This window comes from Cydia strobilella, chromosome 10 (genome assembly GCF_947568885.1).
Source record: "Cydia strobilella chromosome 10, ilCydStro3.1, whole genome shotgun sequence".
Classification (NCBI taxonomy): Eukaryota; Metazoa; Arthropoda; class Insecta; order Lepidoptera; family Tortricidae; genus Cydia; species Cydia strobilella.
In genome coordinates, this window is record NC_086050.1 from 8,407,664 (window position 1) to 8,424,555 (window position 16,892).

The following is a 16,892-nucleotide window of genomic DNA, read 5'->3' on the forward strand; positions in this document are numbered from 1 at the left end:
GACCGTACCGTCCTTCAGGATATATTTCCGATAGTTGTTCGTCATCGTAACTTCGTCAGCAATTGCACAGGCAAAACCCTCGGCTTCTCTGTAGAGGTCCTCAATTATTATATTATTAAACCTAATCATAAGTCTCATTTCGTGAATTTTTCGTCTCGCTTAGGTATTTTTTTGTAAAATATACCTAATTTTTTTCCCTGTAATATTTATCGTTATTTGTATTCAAAGGAAGGAGCCTATAATTTGTTACGTAAAATTGCTGATTTTAATCATTTCCTTTGGTGGTTTCCTGTGTCCGGTGTTTATCTAGCTGCATTTTGCATTTTAAAGTAAACGGCCTTCTTTGCCGGAATTTCAATGTATGTACGAATATTAACAAAAAATATAAATATTTGTTCTAAGAAACACTATTTTCAAATTATAAACGACATTTCGAGTTTTCAATGCTACTGCAAAAACTTTGAAACTATTTTCTCCGAAATTAAATATTGATCTCATAGCATACTAAGATCATAAGTAATGTATTTTAAGTAGAAATAAGCAAGATTTAAGTTCGCAATCATAATGGCCGACCCACCAATTACTTCCTGCCTCGTAAAGTTGTTATATCTACGAAAATAACAGAAGACCGTTAAAGTTAATGCTCTGAACAGTTATTACAAATATACTAATAAAAAGTATAATCATGTTCACCCTTTGGTGTCAAACAAACCTACAAGCAGTGTTTATAAATAGAATTAGATATGTCAGTTATATATCTATTATTGATGAAACAAAACGTGAATACTTCACAGTTCACAGCTCTCGTTAATTACAATAACAGATCACACCGCCTAACCTTGATCCAATGGCATTTAAGATACGGGCTCCGTGTCAATCACCCGATATATTGCTTCCACCTCACACCTCTACATCTTGTTACTCATTGTTTGGACCGTTTGACATTTAGGTCGATCGAAATAGGTCAAGAATACATTTTGTAATTTGTTTTAGATATGTACTGTTATCTGCGCTATTTGCAATATTGTGTTAAAATTCACCCGATGCACTTCACAAGTTGAAATGTCTTCTGCTATTCAACGAGGTTTATATACATGTTTTGAATTAATGTCGAGAGTGTGGTCTGCATTAACTATACTTCCCTTCTATAGATATAACAATAAACCATTGTACCGTACCCATAGGACTGTGGGTGTTGCGTTGATTTCTATCCCGGGATTTCTACTAGTCGCTTATCTTTAATCTCAGAACTATGTGCATTGGCGATAGCTTACAATGGATCTAATAGGATTGAATCTTTTACAGATTATCTGACTTTCGCTAGGTCACAATAGGGTATTCTCCTACTAGTCAAATCAGTTTCTTTTTTAGAACTGTCAAAACGATTTGCTAATATGGAATTTATATGAAACATTACACAATGACGTCACGGTCAACTCACCTACTTTTTATACTTCAATCCGATTGATTAAATACATAGAAATTGTGTTTAAAAATAACTGCTATCTATGTTTTTCTAATAATTATCTTGGCCTTTATTTCATACATGGTGTGAAATAATTAATTTTAATTAAAGTGTAATACCCTATACGACTGCAATACGTGGTTTATCAGTAGTGATCGGTAGCGTGGTCGAGTTAAAGTAAAGGAAAGTAACAATTTTAAAGGAGACGGTCAATTAAGGTTCGTGCAAAGGTTATTAACCTTAATTAATAATTTTAGCTGAATTTTACTTTACAGATTCCTTTAACTCAACAACGCTGCCATGAAATTAAAACGTTGTTACCGATCACTATTTATCAGTGCGATTCATCAGCTTTCCTAAGCGAACAAAAAACGTTTAAGGAAAAAATACGGTTCCGAATTAGAGTACGTTGAGTCAGAGCGCCCGATGTGTCGATTTGGCCACGGGTGAAACTGTAACTCACGCAAAAGTGAAACTTGGATATATTCGATGTCGCACATTACGTAATTTTGTATAGGCAGTAGAGAGCACGCCGTGATCGAACTTAAGTAGCCATTCCGGGGAATCGCGAGCGAGTTGTAATAGGTACCTACTTACTTGCGGTGTATGGGATGGAATTGAAATTATGGCGAGAGCTATCACGTCACATGTGTTTACGAGTAGATACGAGGAAGTAGACAGACGTGGCTTACCTATTACGCGCATTAATTGCACTGCTAAGATATGCTTTGCTATTTTGGTCTAGTACCTATAGTGTTTCTTAGGCCAAAATAGATAAGTGACATAATAGACTGGCAATGACCTTCTAATTCCGTGCAGATATCTATTAATAGATATTATAGCTGGGTTCCTTTTTATGTATAAGTATTTTAATTATACAATACGGGCAAACTTTTAAACGGTGGTTAGCATTCCTATGCTATTCCTATGCCTAAGAAGTATATATTGGTATAACTTTTGCTTAGAAATAGGTACAGCCACGGACTTTAATTGTTGAGCCAGAGTTGTAAAGTGTTACATTGGACATTTCATACCGTTTGATTTATTGCCCGTATTAGGTTTACACACTGTATATCTACTAACATTTTATGGCCATTAATTAGATAATTAAGTTTTAGTTATATAATGTAATGTACAATAAAATAACATTACCTGCAAATTCATTTCAAGTTACATCAACAAGTTTGTCGTTTATAATTCTTCTTTTTACTTTGTCATACTTTATATTGTATACACAAAGCAGTTTTTATCCGTTATCAGTATCACTATCTGATACATCTAGACCAACTTGGCCATCTCTTATTGAATTACGTAAGTTATTTGTAATTGCTTTTTCACACCGCCTCGTAATCGCGATCTTTTCCTACTTCTCGCATGCAAAGCCGTCGCACGCGTCTCTTTGTCTATTTCTTCCGGAACTCGATTGCTTTTACGTTTTAAACCGGTATCTTGGGTTCCGTTTGAATAAATTTACTGTTTTATATGTTTATAATAAATAAAATGAGTTTAGTTGTTTAAGTTTAATGAGGAGATGTAAACATTGTAAACAATTGTGTCTAGTATCGTGCCTTGCGCGACTTCTTTTTTCAAAGTATTGTGCTAATCAATACCAAAGATAGATATAACTCCGTAATAGATGGATACAGTCTAAGGAAAAAACGTGCCTCGAAAATCACGAAAATTTGATTCTCGACCGGCGCATGCATGGCGGCGGCATGGGGTTTTTGTTGCCGGTCCCATATTGGGATATGCACCTTATGTCTTTATTTATTTATATCTATATTAAGTATATTTACACTCATATCTACCTATCATAAGTTCATATACTTCCTTCAATACATAACTATTCGGTTCAGCTCAGCTTACACCATACTATTTATAGCAATTGTTATGTCCAAATTCTAATACATATAGTTTACACTCATACATATTAACATAATTCTAAGCCATTTATTTTCGACAGCCAGTAAGGGATAATGTATCAAGGGTCAGCCTGAAAACAAGCGGTGTAGTAAATATACACTGCAACATTATGCTGAGGCAAGCATACAGCACCTTACAGCTCGCGCGCACAATATCGCCTCGTGTGTAATGACCAACATAGCACACTTGTATCACAATGTACTATTGCTACCATGTGACACATACTGCTTTTCACATCACCTACATATGAACTATGAAGAAATTATTGTGTTTTTTCAAAATATTATTCAAGCAGTAAAAATAGTATGCACGTCATTACACGTCCTATGTCACGTCCATTGATTATATTTATTGATTAAGGATAAAGAAATTGTACCTAATCGATTATGTTCACTCTATTTTAATATTTAAGTGTGTTAATATTTTATACTGGCAATAAAATGACCTACAACAGAAAAGAGCCACTTTGATCCCTTCCTAGCATGGGAAGACAAAAGCCCTTTTCCAATAGGTGATGTGAAAACATAAGTTTACAAGGAGAACCCTGAACACGTTATCTGTTTTGCTTTTGGTAACTTTTTGTTTTTCATGGCGTAATTTAAAGGCTAACTGTTGCTGCTGCTACCATTGGCATTAAAAGTCGATTTTTGATCTGGGTTAATGTTTATCTAACTATTTTAAAGCAACTATTTGTTATGGTAAATTCCTGTTCACATAACTAAAGTCTCAGTGACATAATTCTTTGTGCCATGAACATATTTGATAATTACCTAATTACCTTTTTGACCTGTCATAATTTTACTACTAATACATATTATACCATTTTGTTCGTATTACGCTTCAATTAAAATATTCAACGAATGAACTTGTACTTACTTCATTTACTGACGGCTTTAGGTAGGTACCTTTACATAACAAATGAAGACAATACCTACCCTACACTTGATAAATTATATACTTTAAACGAAATTAATATCATAACACAAATTAAAATATTTTCATAAGAAAGTAATTTAATTTGTTCTTAGAGAATTATATATTTGTTCGATTATTTGTTTTATTGCAAACTAGCGACCCGCCCCGGCTTCGCACGGGTAGTTTAACTAATTTACACAAAACCTTTACAAATTATACATATAAACCTTCCTCTTGAACCACTATATCTATTTAAAAAAAACCGCATCAAAATCCTTTGCGTAGTTTTAAAGATCTAAGCATACATAGGGACAGACGGACGGACAGACAGCGGAAAGCGACTTACCGGTCAATTCGAACAACGCGATAATTACTAGATACGAGATCTAATAGATACGTTATAGTTTAGTTCTTAACTAGTTATCTTTTGCAGTTCGATTTGAGAAATTGTCATTTCACGCTACAATTATTGTGAAGTTTTGGGATATCCATTATATGATATGATATGATTTATTAATCTCACAATATACAATTGCATTTAAAATTACACATGGTAAATTCTTAGGATTGGATGTCTAAGTAATATCTTAAGCAAATCTTAAAGAGATCGTTCAAGAGGACATTCGGAATCGCGGAAATGTAAAATTCTACATGATTTTCTTAAATATCTCGTTATCGTTTCTGTTTCATATCTAGTGGATATCTAGTTGATATTTAGATCATTGTTCGTAATTGGCCCGTTTGTTTTATACTATGTAGTGATTTGCCAATTAAGGCATCATCAGATGAATCAACGGTTGCCATTTATTACTATTGAAGTTTTCATTGCAGTAAAATCACGATTTTATTATTTATCTTGATCTTGATTGCGTTTGGAATTGAAGTTTCGTGCCTAATTAAAACTACCATCTTCGATCATAATGCATATAATCGAATTAATTACTTAACGTAAACATCGTGAACTTTTATGTGCAAATCTTGTAGACCTTCAGTGGAAACAAATTCAATAGAACAGTAGAACACCCATTAAATGTTTACATTCTGCCACAATATCCTTCGTTAACGTAATGTACATTACATTATTTACATTCCTGACATTAATTTAAGAGTTTATTCCCAAACACTTTCATAGTCACATTTTTGTAATGTAATAGCCTAAGGTACTTACTTGATTTTTATTTTGTACACCTCAAATTAACTATAGATACGGAATATCATGCAACCGCCACAGATAGGGTAATACGAGTATAATTAACAAAGAGTTATCATAAAAGTGCTGTGTAACGTAAAGTATAGTAATTCGCCTCTATTAACTCGTAAACACGACTTTCACTTTCGATTATCGTAAGATATTTTCAGATAGAGTTGTTACAGAAAATGGCAATGCGGTATTTTAATGGTTATTTGTATGACGAAGTATAAAGTTGATCATCTAGAAAACCTGATATAAATCATCTTTTATAAATATTAAATTCCTTCTTTAATGAGGAGTCAGTAGGATTAAGTGCACCTAAGTTATTGTGCACCTCAGAATTAAATTAATGATTAAATAACTAGCGACCCGTCCCGGCTTCGCATGGGTAATTCAACTCATCATCATCATCATCATGTTAGCCGATAGACGTCCACTGCTGGATATAGGCCTCCCCCAAGGCTCGCCACTCCGACCGATCCTGTGCCGCTCGAATCCATTGCTACTTTTCTGGGCATATTTAGAATGTCGCCAAATAATTAGGACAGCTGACTTTTATATCTGAGCCAAGTAAAAGAGAATGCATCGTACGAGCAAATCAAAAGACTGGCTCAGGAAAGAAAGGACTGGCAATTACTCCACCGACAAGAGCAAAGCTCTAAGTGATGATGATGATGATGACTTTCTGATAAGGGAACATGGGTATCATAGCTAAGCAATGATGATGTTGGTATATTATTCATTTTAATTACAAAATGTCTGAACTACTAAAGTCTAAACCTAACTGAAACCGCGGTGTGAAAAGACAATGCAGACCGACATCGGATCAAATACAAGTGGGAGATAAGGTATGGGATCTCCAGAGCGACTGGTAGTGCCGTGTCTGGTTGCCTTTGTCCAGCTGTGGACTTCTATCGGCTGATACATCATGCAGCTTTATTTAGCCAATGTTGTAGGTATTATTATAGTAATTAATTCATATAAAGCATCGCGTGCTACTAAGATTTACTTAATTACTATTTTAAGTCGCGTCTTGTATTTCAATTAAATCGTATATCGAGTTTTTGCTCCTGTAGGCCGAGCACATGATTGGCGCGACAGTATCTCGCCGCGAGATAGACTAACCGTCTTTTACTAACTGTATGAATTAAAGGGGGACGGGTAGTCTATGTCGCGGCGAGATACTCTCGCCCCAATCATGTGCTAGCCCGGCTGATGACTCAGTTTATAAAACACTACCTAATTAGTTTATGGTGTTTCTTGACTAGTTTCCGACCGAAACCAGATTTATTGCTGAAATTGAAGGTTTATTTTTGCTCTAATTTCGGCCGGAACATAGTTTTTATGCCGAAACCTGTCGAATTCGAAACTTCGGCTTCGTAAACTACCGAAAATACAGTTTTGGCACTGGCGAAAGATTCCGTAATTTTGGCCGAAACCGAACCTTCGACCAAAACATGATATTTAAGAGGATAAACGTGCAACCGACAGCGAGAGGCATGGTGATAGGAAGCAGCCAACTCATGATTCATATAAACTGAAATAGATGTCAGATATTAAAGAAAAAGTGACGAAGCCAGTGGTGAAGGCCGGACTCGAACCGGCGTCTTTAGCAATTTATACATATATAGTTGTCTGACTACTTAAAAAGTAAACACAAATCAAAATGTTTAATAAAATAATTTGATTTGTTCCCAAAGTTGTGTCATGATTCATATGTATTAAACAATCAATGCCAGACAAAACTGACTGTGAATGTATTTAGTTAACCCATTTACGTCTCGGTGGCACGGCCTAGCGCATCGTGGCGTACCGTTTGCGAAAATCTTCAATTACCTATAATTAAATTTGTGAACGTTAGTAATTCGTGTTGCCCTTAGAACAGATTTATTCGGTAGTTCTCTTCAGTAGAACGATCGTGACTCCTTCATTAGATCGTGAAGAGTCATCTTTGAAGACACTGTACCTTACAAGTTCCTACAAGCTAATATCTTGTACGACAAAGCACGCAAAGATATTTGACCTGAGTTGTTTGCAGTTGTACATATAAGCGTGCTTTAAACTGGTAGAGAATGCCCAAGTGGTAGAGAATGCCTTCTGGCGTTAAGTTCGCCTTTCGTACAATTTTACTCTGCAATAAAGTTTAAACAAAAAAAATCTACTAAAACCTAAACATACAAGAATTTAAAAAGGTTTAACAATAAAAGTTCTGGAGTACAGTCAAAGAAAAGACGCAATTTGTAGACTTATACAATTGTGAATGGTTTGTGAATTTGTAATTTCCACGCAATATCTCGCGCTCCACGAAAACTACTTCGAATTTAGCAATTAAGTACTAACACTACCCTCCCAAATAACGCTTAAATCGTGCCCAAACTACGCAAGTATTTCATAAATTCATAACAAACTTAAAGAAATGTCATAACAGTTATTAGTTCGCAGTAAACGCGTAACTAAACAAATTACAATAATATCCAAAGTAAAACCTATTACACAATGTTCGTGAGAATATTACTTAGATTCACTCATAGATGAAGACGTAACCGTTTGAGTAACGCAATGTGATTGTTTGTCAAAGTGTAAGTACGTACTTCCGGACGCGATTGGAATCAATGATAATGACGAGGTAGCTTTGCATAACGAAGCAAATCGAATCAAAGCAAACATTAGCCGACTTGTGGGTCACAGTGCTTTCTATTACAGATGTAGTGCGTACTTAATTGTTTTCTATCGTATTTTACACGGAAACGTGTCTAGCTATTTCAGTCAGCCTTGGTACAAAAAGTACTGAGGTTGACTGAAGTAGCATGGAAAATAATACAAATCGTAAAAAAACACTGTTTATCTCCGTTTCGTAACCACACTATTGCCCAGCTGGATGCCAAATTTCAACTTTGCTAGGTCATCTGGATGCGTTGCCAGTTCCTTTATTTTGAACTTGGCTTGACGCTCTACCGCGTGGCTAGATATTTTTGTCGCAATTCCTATATACCTAAAATAAGGCCTTTATTATTATTAAAAATAAGAGATATTTTTTATTTACAGGTAAGCAGATTTATCTACAAGTAGCATCGGAAAGTACACACAGAGATGGACTTAATATAAGTACCTATTCCGAGTACGTACGTACAAAAAATAGCAACGTTGGTAAGTTATACCTAGTTACTTTTCTTTCCGACTAAGTTTTTTACACTTACCCACATATTTACTACTTTGATTCAGTTTTCTAGTATTCTAAGATTCTCAGTCTGTCCCCTGAACCAAGTCTTTTGATTTGACAAATATTTTCATATGTTTAAGGCGTAAAGGATGACTCACGTAGACCGGGCCGTGACCGGGCCGGAGCTTCCGGAGCTTCGTTTTCTATGGAAAGCATCACGTGATCACCTGTCATGTCATAGAAAAGTAAGCGCCGGAAGCTCCGGCCCGGTCACGGCCCGGTCTAACGTGAGTCATCCTGAATTCGGTAGGGATATGATGTGTAAAATTTCTCGAAATACGCATATACCTATTACGTAATGATAAAGCACAAAAACGTTGATCAAGTTATACGCGTATGGGCAAATTATATCTTACTACACTCGTATCGTTAACCTACTAAACTTACTTGTGACAAGACGAAACACGACTAGGTAATTTCATTCGCCATGGCAAATTAAAAGCTAGACACATATGTCCTAATATCAACTCTCTTAACTGATGATTATCTAAGGACATTACATCTTTGCAATATGGTTTACGATTTGTCGGTTAACTCTGTGGACAAAGGTACCCATATATACCATAGATCTTCGCTAAGTTGCTTCGGTTCTTACGAAAAACTGTCGTAAATTCAAAAAAAAACTGTAATAGATGTCATATATTAAAGAAAAAGTGACGAAGCCCTCCAGTGGTGAAGGCCCTCCATCCGGCCTTCACCACTGGAGGACTTCGTCAATTTTTCTTTAATATATGATCTATTACAGTTTTTTAATTTATATATAGTAGTGTGACTACTTAAAAAACACAAATCAAAATATTTAATATAATAATTTGATTTGTTCCCAAGCTTGTCGTAAATTATTTAAATATCGTTTTCTTGGAACCCACTACGAGTCCCTGATGATGAAATTTGAGATGAATATAACAAAACTCGTGAAATGTTATAAACAAAATGTATGTTTCTATGTGCTTTGACATTTTTACTACATAACCATAGTCTTCATCGTCCTAAACGTCTAGCGGTCCTTTGACGTTGCCGCAACCCTCACCATCAGATCACCATTTATCTTGTATATATCCACCCTGCGTTTTGCAACTCATATCCCCAGCTACCTATCATATAATTTTTAAGAACACTGAAATAGTGTTGGTAAAAACTTGTGAGGACAGGGTGGCAGTCGCATTCGCGCCAGCGCCACGGTGCCAAATCTCAGGCACTCTTTCGCCGCAGGCTCTATAAGGCGTACCAAAAAGCTAGTAAACGCCAGGAAGATGAAGAATTGATAATAAATAAAGAATTTTCCTTATCTTCTTCTTAAAACACTTTTTTGTACAAAAATCAAAACAAAACAGGAAAACCACATTCGTCATTAGTACAAAGGCGAACTTATTTAGTGGCTTATTAAGTGTTTACGAAGACCATCACACATAGGTGTACTACAAGCTGCATTACTCACTTGCATTTTATCAATTTTACACAATACCTATAACACAATTTTTTTGTCAATATTTGCATTAAGCCGCGTTTTCATTAAGTGTTCTGAGCAAACATTTTGGTTTGAGAAAATGTTTGCTCTTCTCATTACTTTGGAGCGATACGAACAAACGATTGCTCGCTCAGAACTTAAGAATACGAAGTTAAACGCGGCTTTAGTAACTAAAGATCATTAAACAAACATTAAAAAACTTAAACACACTAAATTAGTTTATGTGCGTCAATACGTGGCGTGGTGACCGCAAGCTGTCCTATTATACTCCATCTGGTTAATAAAAAATCATATGTTAGTAAACATAACTTCTATATACCTATATAACCAAAGATAGATATAACTCCGTAATAGATGGATACAGTCTAAGGAAAAAACGTGCCTCGAAAATCAAGAAAATTTGATTCTCGTTTAGAGGGCGCTACTAGTTTTGGCCTACAGTCGTATAGATGGCGTTGACGGTTTCGTTTGTTATTTAACAATTTTAACGCATATCAGTGAAAGAACATGGGTCAAAATCATAAAAATAATTAATGCAAATAAAAAAATAATTTATCCATATTTAAATACATTTTATCGTATTTTTATAAATCTTCATTTTTAATTTTAAAGTGTATCGATAGATGGCAGTGAATTTTCTGTGGTTACAAAATTTACTATGACAGTACCGCTCTATCTTATTATATCCCTCTTTGATATAACTAATACAGTCTGAAGTATCATAAAATGTATACAAATAAAGTTGTAGTACCTATGTCATCAGAACCGGAAATATGGACTTGAGTCAGTTTTTCTCCTTATTACTCGTAATTTATTAATTTGATGTTATCACATAATTAGTCGTTGGCCTCAGAGTAATTTGGATAGAAAAAACCTAAAACAAGCGGCGTAAAAAACTAGTTCAATGCTGTGGCCTTCTTCGTGAACTCTAATGAAATACCAGTAAATTACTAAATTTACAAAATATAATGCAAGTATAATTCGAGTTAGCTGCATTAATCATCTTGAACTGTAGAACAAAAAAATGGGATATTACATCTAGTTAATGAAAATTATAAATTTATTGAACAAATATTGTCCTCGATCACGAATATTGATGCAGCCTTTTCTAATGGACTAAACATGCACGTTGCAATTTCACTATAATCGGAAGTGGGCGGTATTTTCTTTCCTTCGTCCTTAAAGATATTCAATTAAGTTGTTCATCTATAACAAACAACATATATTTATGTGACATGTAGAGTTTCGTGTTATCCTAGTTCACTCATATTTCAAAAAATATCCAGTAAGTACTTAATACTAATGCCATGTACATATATATCTAACACAATACGATTACGTAACTGATACATAAAGCACTAGCAGTGTGCAAGTATTGCCTGCACTAAACTCATTGTAAATATATGACTACTACTTTTATCAGGAAGCGGAATCACATTCTACCAGCAAGTAAGATATAGAGGGTATACTCGTAGGTATGTGCACTATATAGTAGGTATATGCACAGGAGTGTAGTTGCAATCGCTTACACAGCGCAAGCAAGTTCCACGCATAAAAAATAGTACATAGTACATAGTGTTTTTTGTATTTGTATTTTATTTATTTGCTGAATATGGGTTTACTTACAAAGGTTTTTATCACAATCAGTTCATATTTTGATACTGTTCCCATATATTTTTGTTATTCCTACTCAGAATCACGATCATTATTTTAACGGAGCAAAAATAATCCCAATTTATTCATATATACTATTTTCAATTTTCCATTACATTACCTCATCGAGTGTCCATAGAAAAGTAGCGTTAGAGGACTCTTAAGTTGGGACACTTTCTTTCTTCTAGTAGAATCAAGATTCCTAGTGATTTTGAGTAGGAATAACCTAAAATTTTTGGAAATCTAAAGAACACAGGAGCTACAAAAATAAAAAAAACGCTCATAAAATCTAGTAGGTACATACTCACCACGACCCCGTTTAAGCTCCTACAAGAGGAGGAGGTAAATAATCCGCTGTTTACATTGAAAAAGTACCCATCATATGCACTCTGTGGATCTCACATTGGCCCTGGTTTGTTTCAAAGTTTGTGTCACTTGTGCTCGGTAGGTAATGAAAATACACGGCCAGTAACTTGTTCCCGTATGGTATGACCATAATGCAACGAACATGTTATGTCAACTGACCGCTATTACGGCAATTAGAGAAAGTGTACAGAGTTATACCAAATAAGTGTTTGTTCACGACTACCTTCTTCACCTAAGAAGGTTTATCTAGATGAGAGGTCAAAGGAAAGACTTTCACCCATAGGGATTGAGCTTATGTAAGTTTACGGAAATATGCCGCTGCTTCGTTTTAGTCTTTCATTCAGTGATAACCATTCAATTAATTTGATCGGTTCACGGAAATATGGCGCTGCTTCATTTTAGTCTTTCATTCAGTGATAACCATTCAATTCATTTGATCGGATCTCATCGCGCGTGTGCTTTCAAGATTTGATCCGCTCAATCTTACTGGTCTTGTATGTATGTAGAGTATTGTAGAGTTTAACAGCAGTCTTGGAAGATTATATTTGAATTGCAAGTCACACGAGTCGCCATTAGTGTCAATAATACTGATTTAAGAGCACTTAATATCTTCAATACTTTAATGAAATGACCATGACTTGACATTCAAATCATCTTCAAATAATTTGGTTGCTTGACCCAATGCGTCCGTGCCGTTATAATGCTGGACAAAAAAATATATTTGTTATGCTAATAAAGTTCACCAGGCCACCTAGAGTCAACGAACGCCCAGTCGATGACTGAGTCATTGTTTGGACAAGTAATATTGCATGTATTGCCAGTTATTTGCCTAACCGCTAAGTTGATCTATCTGTGCCATTGTGGTCCAAGGTAAGAAATAATTAGGTTGTTGCGAATTTGGTGTAAAAACCATATAATTGGTGTTTGGTAACCCATAGTGAGGCCATTGCGTAGACTGTCACTTTGTAACCTAGTGATTGAATTTAATTAATTAGACATGGTAAGGCGCCTGTCAATCTTTTTTCTTCTTTAGCTTAGTGACTCCGACATGGTTATACTGCATAAAACTTTACATATACACAAATTAAATAATTGACCCATCATAATATGTGATTATATTATTACTAGGTATTTGTGTTTGTAATCCGAAAACCTAACTCTTTTAGTGAGGGTGTCTTTAATGGAATCCCATTCCACTTCAACAGGTGCATCCACGTCCCATGCCGCTACCTCCTCTTTTACCAGTTCAGTGTCATCCAAATCAATCAAATGTTTTTATTTCATTATTTCATTTCACATAAATTACACCGTATCATGCATAATTGAAACTATCAATTTCTTGCAGATATAATAATTAGAAAAAATCTGTTATTCATAAAATCATAAAATTTTACATATACTAGCACTATATAAGCGCTGGTGTCCTAGCGGTAAGGGCGTGCGACTTTCTATCCGGAGGTCGCGGGTCCAAACCCCGGCTCGTACCAATGAGTTTTTCGGAACTAATATGTACCTACGAAATATCATTTCATATTTACCAGTCGGTTTTCGGTGTAGGAAAACATCGTGAGGAAACCGGACTAATGCCGATATTTAAGGCCTAGTTCACCCTCTGCGTCGGAAGGTCAGATAGCAGTCGCTTTCGTAAAAACTAGTACCTACGCCAATTCTTGGGATTAGTTGCCAGGCGGACCCCAGGGTCCCATGAGCCGTGGCAAAATGCGGGGACAACGCAAGCAAGATGATGATGAAAATTTAATATATAGACTTCGAAGAGAACAAAAAAATCTTCGTAAATCAAATCATAATATAAACATACCAAACTTGTCAATAAAACCAAACCACGTCTTTTGAAACTTATCTTAAAGTTACATAATATTAATCACATATACTACGCGTTTGCCCCTGCCCCAGTAACCTGTGGTGTAATTTCCTTAATGTCACCAAACTGTGATTGTATATAGTTCCCGAGAAAAAAACTGGCTTTGCTGCCGCTTTCTGGCAGTCAAAAAACTGTTATCAGATAAAACACCATTTGAGTTCATATTTTGCGCCTACGGGATTTATTAAGCATGTCATTATTATGACATATTATTATGTCATTGTGATAATGAAGGCCCAATCAAGTTGCGTCACTAGTTTAACAGGTCGTTGAAATGTTATTGATATCTAAAGAAATTAAAGAAAGATGCTAATAAAAATAACACAGTTAGTTTTTATTTTTGCTGCTTACGGAATAGGCTCGTTCAAAATATATGTTATATCATTAGGAATCAATAAATAAATAATAATAAATATTATAGGGACATTCATACACAAATTGACTAAGTCCCACGGTAAGCTCAAGAAGGCTTGTGTTGTGGGTACTTAGACAACGATATATATAATATACAAGTACTTAAATACATCGAAAACATCCATGACTCAGGAACAAATATCTGTGCTCATCACAGAAATAAATGCCCTTACCGGGATTCGAACGTAGGACCTTCGGCTTCATAGGCAGGGTCAGACCAGGGCCAGACCGGTCGTGAAAATCAATAATTTTATAGTAGTAATAAGTACTATGTTGCTTATACGTGCATTTAAAAAAACGTATCGGAATTTCTCCGCGGCTACTTCCTTCTTGGGCCACAAATGCTACAATCAATGCCGCTGTTACTTCAACACCGGTACATTGTGGTAAAGAAATATGCCAGAAAATTATTCACGCATACAAAATAACTGTTAGCGAATACTCTATCACAATGATAAAATTAATTTTGCTATAATGTTTAAGATACAAATACTGCATATCTTAAATTGATTTTGACGTCGAGTACTTCTACTTGACACAGTTAAAGCCAAGATGAACGATATATTGCATTTGCAATGTCATGATGGATAAATGATGGTGTACTCCACGGTACTTAAGAGTCCCCGGCAAGCTCGGCCGAATATCACCTTCCCATACAAACAGAATTTCGTTCTCATTTTAAAACTACGTATTGGATTGTAATGAAACTTTGCGCATGAAGTATATCTAGGTCTGAAATTAGTTTATATAGCTCCAGTACAAAAAACAACCTAAATAGGCCAAAAACTAATTTTGTATGAAAAACTTAAATACGCTGTATTTTTTAACTACGGTATTTAAAGCTACATAAACTAATTACAGGCATAGATATATCTTTATCGTATTGCAAGTAAAAAGTTTCAGAGCAAACTAGCAACTCGTTTTAAAATGAGAGCGTAACTATGTTTGTATGGAGAACCAAGCTTGCCGGGGCCTCTAAACCTACATTATTCGGAGATTACTTCCAAATATTTATGTATTTAGATCTCGGTTAGTACGGTCATATGCCAAATATATTTTGGTAAGATCGATAGCCGTTACACCGATAAGTTCGCCTTTGTACAAATGATATGTGCTTTTTCATGTTTTATGTTTCTTTTTGTACAATAAAGTGTTTTACTACTATACTACTTAACCTACACGAGTGTGGCTACCACCAGTTTGGCACTGACATAGACGACATTGAGAACGTAACTACTTATACTTACGTACTTTTTATGCATCTCGCTCGTACTCGCTTATTTAGACGTTAGCGTATATGTCAGCTTTGACACAGTGACTCACGGTACGGGTATAGCAAGATAACACATAAAATTATCATGAATCCAACGTCAACAATTTATAAATGTCCCCTCATTACCCACGCACGCAGCACCACATGGCGCATAGCGTCCTAAATATGTAGTCATTAAGTCATTGACGATGTTCACACAACGTGCAACGCTGCATCCGCACGCTAGCATTGTCTCTCTTGCGGTCAAGGACACATATCATATGAGTCCGTGAGTCCATCTGATTACGTTTAGTTTTGCTACATTAAAACTGTTGGCAATCCAGTGAGCGTGACGTATCTAAAGCAGAGGTGATTCACCTCAGCAGACTGCACTTTATTTATTGTACTACCGGCAAGCGTTTATTTATGCCGAAGATTGTGCTAATCAGAGGAGAACATGTCCGAAAATGTTATTTACAAACATAACTTATCGGCAAATTTGATTTACATCCATATTACAGATTTATGTTTTATACTGAGATTAAGTAGGTTTTGATCGAATCATTGACACGCATATTAATTTTTTATTCGTAAGTAATAAAACCAGTCCATTAAATTTTAATTTTTGTATCGACGTGTTTATAGCTTTAAATGTGAATTGAGCCAATAAATGATACATTCACACACATTATTACATATCGTAATGTAAACCTCAATGTTTAATGTCTCAAACAAATGATTAAGAATGTTAAAGGCAAGACGATCATCACTATTGTTTTTAATCGCTTTATGTCTCACGATAGTTTAATTTCGATTAATGTTAAAGCCTACTTAATTCCCACAATAAAATGCAGTCTATTTCAATGAACAATATAAATCAGAAAGATAAGAATTTGAAATAATTTTGTCCACGATTCTCAAGCTGAGAGACACAGTGCATTGTCTTTGGCCATTTGCATAGTGGTTGTGACGGCACGAAACAATTATTTACCAACTGGTAAAAGCCTCAAGGATAGTATACGATTAGTGGATGCTATGGGAAGCGATTAAATGCCATTGCTATTATATTTACAAGTATCCTGAAAATGCTATGTGTGAGATACTTGGGCCATGTTATTAATAGCTCGGTCATGCCAGTGGTT

The 16,892-nt window shown here is 35.3% G+C and overlaps 1 protein-coding gene across 1 annotated transcript in view; it reads left to right on the plus strand.

Moving 5' to 3' along the window:
* LOC134744646 (uncharacterized) overlaps positions 1-16,892 on the plus strand; it is an 82,343-nt gene that overhangs the window by 16,815 nt on the left and 48,636 nt on the right. The gene's annotated exons all lie outside the window — the stretch shown is intronic.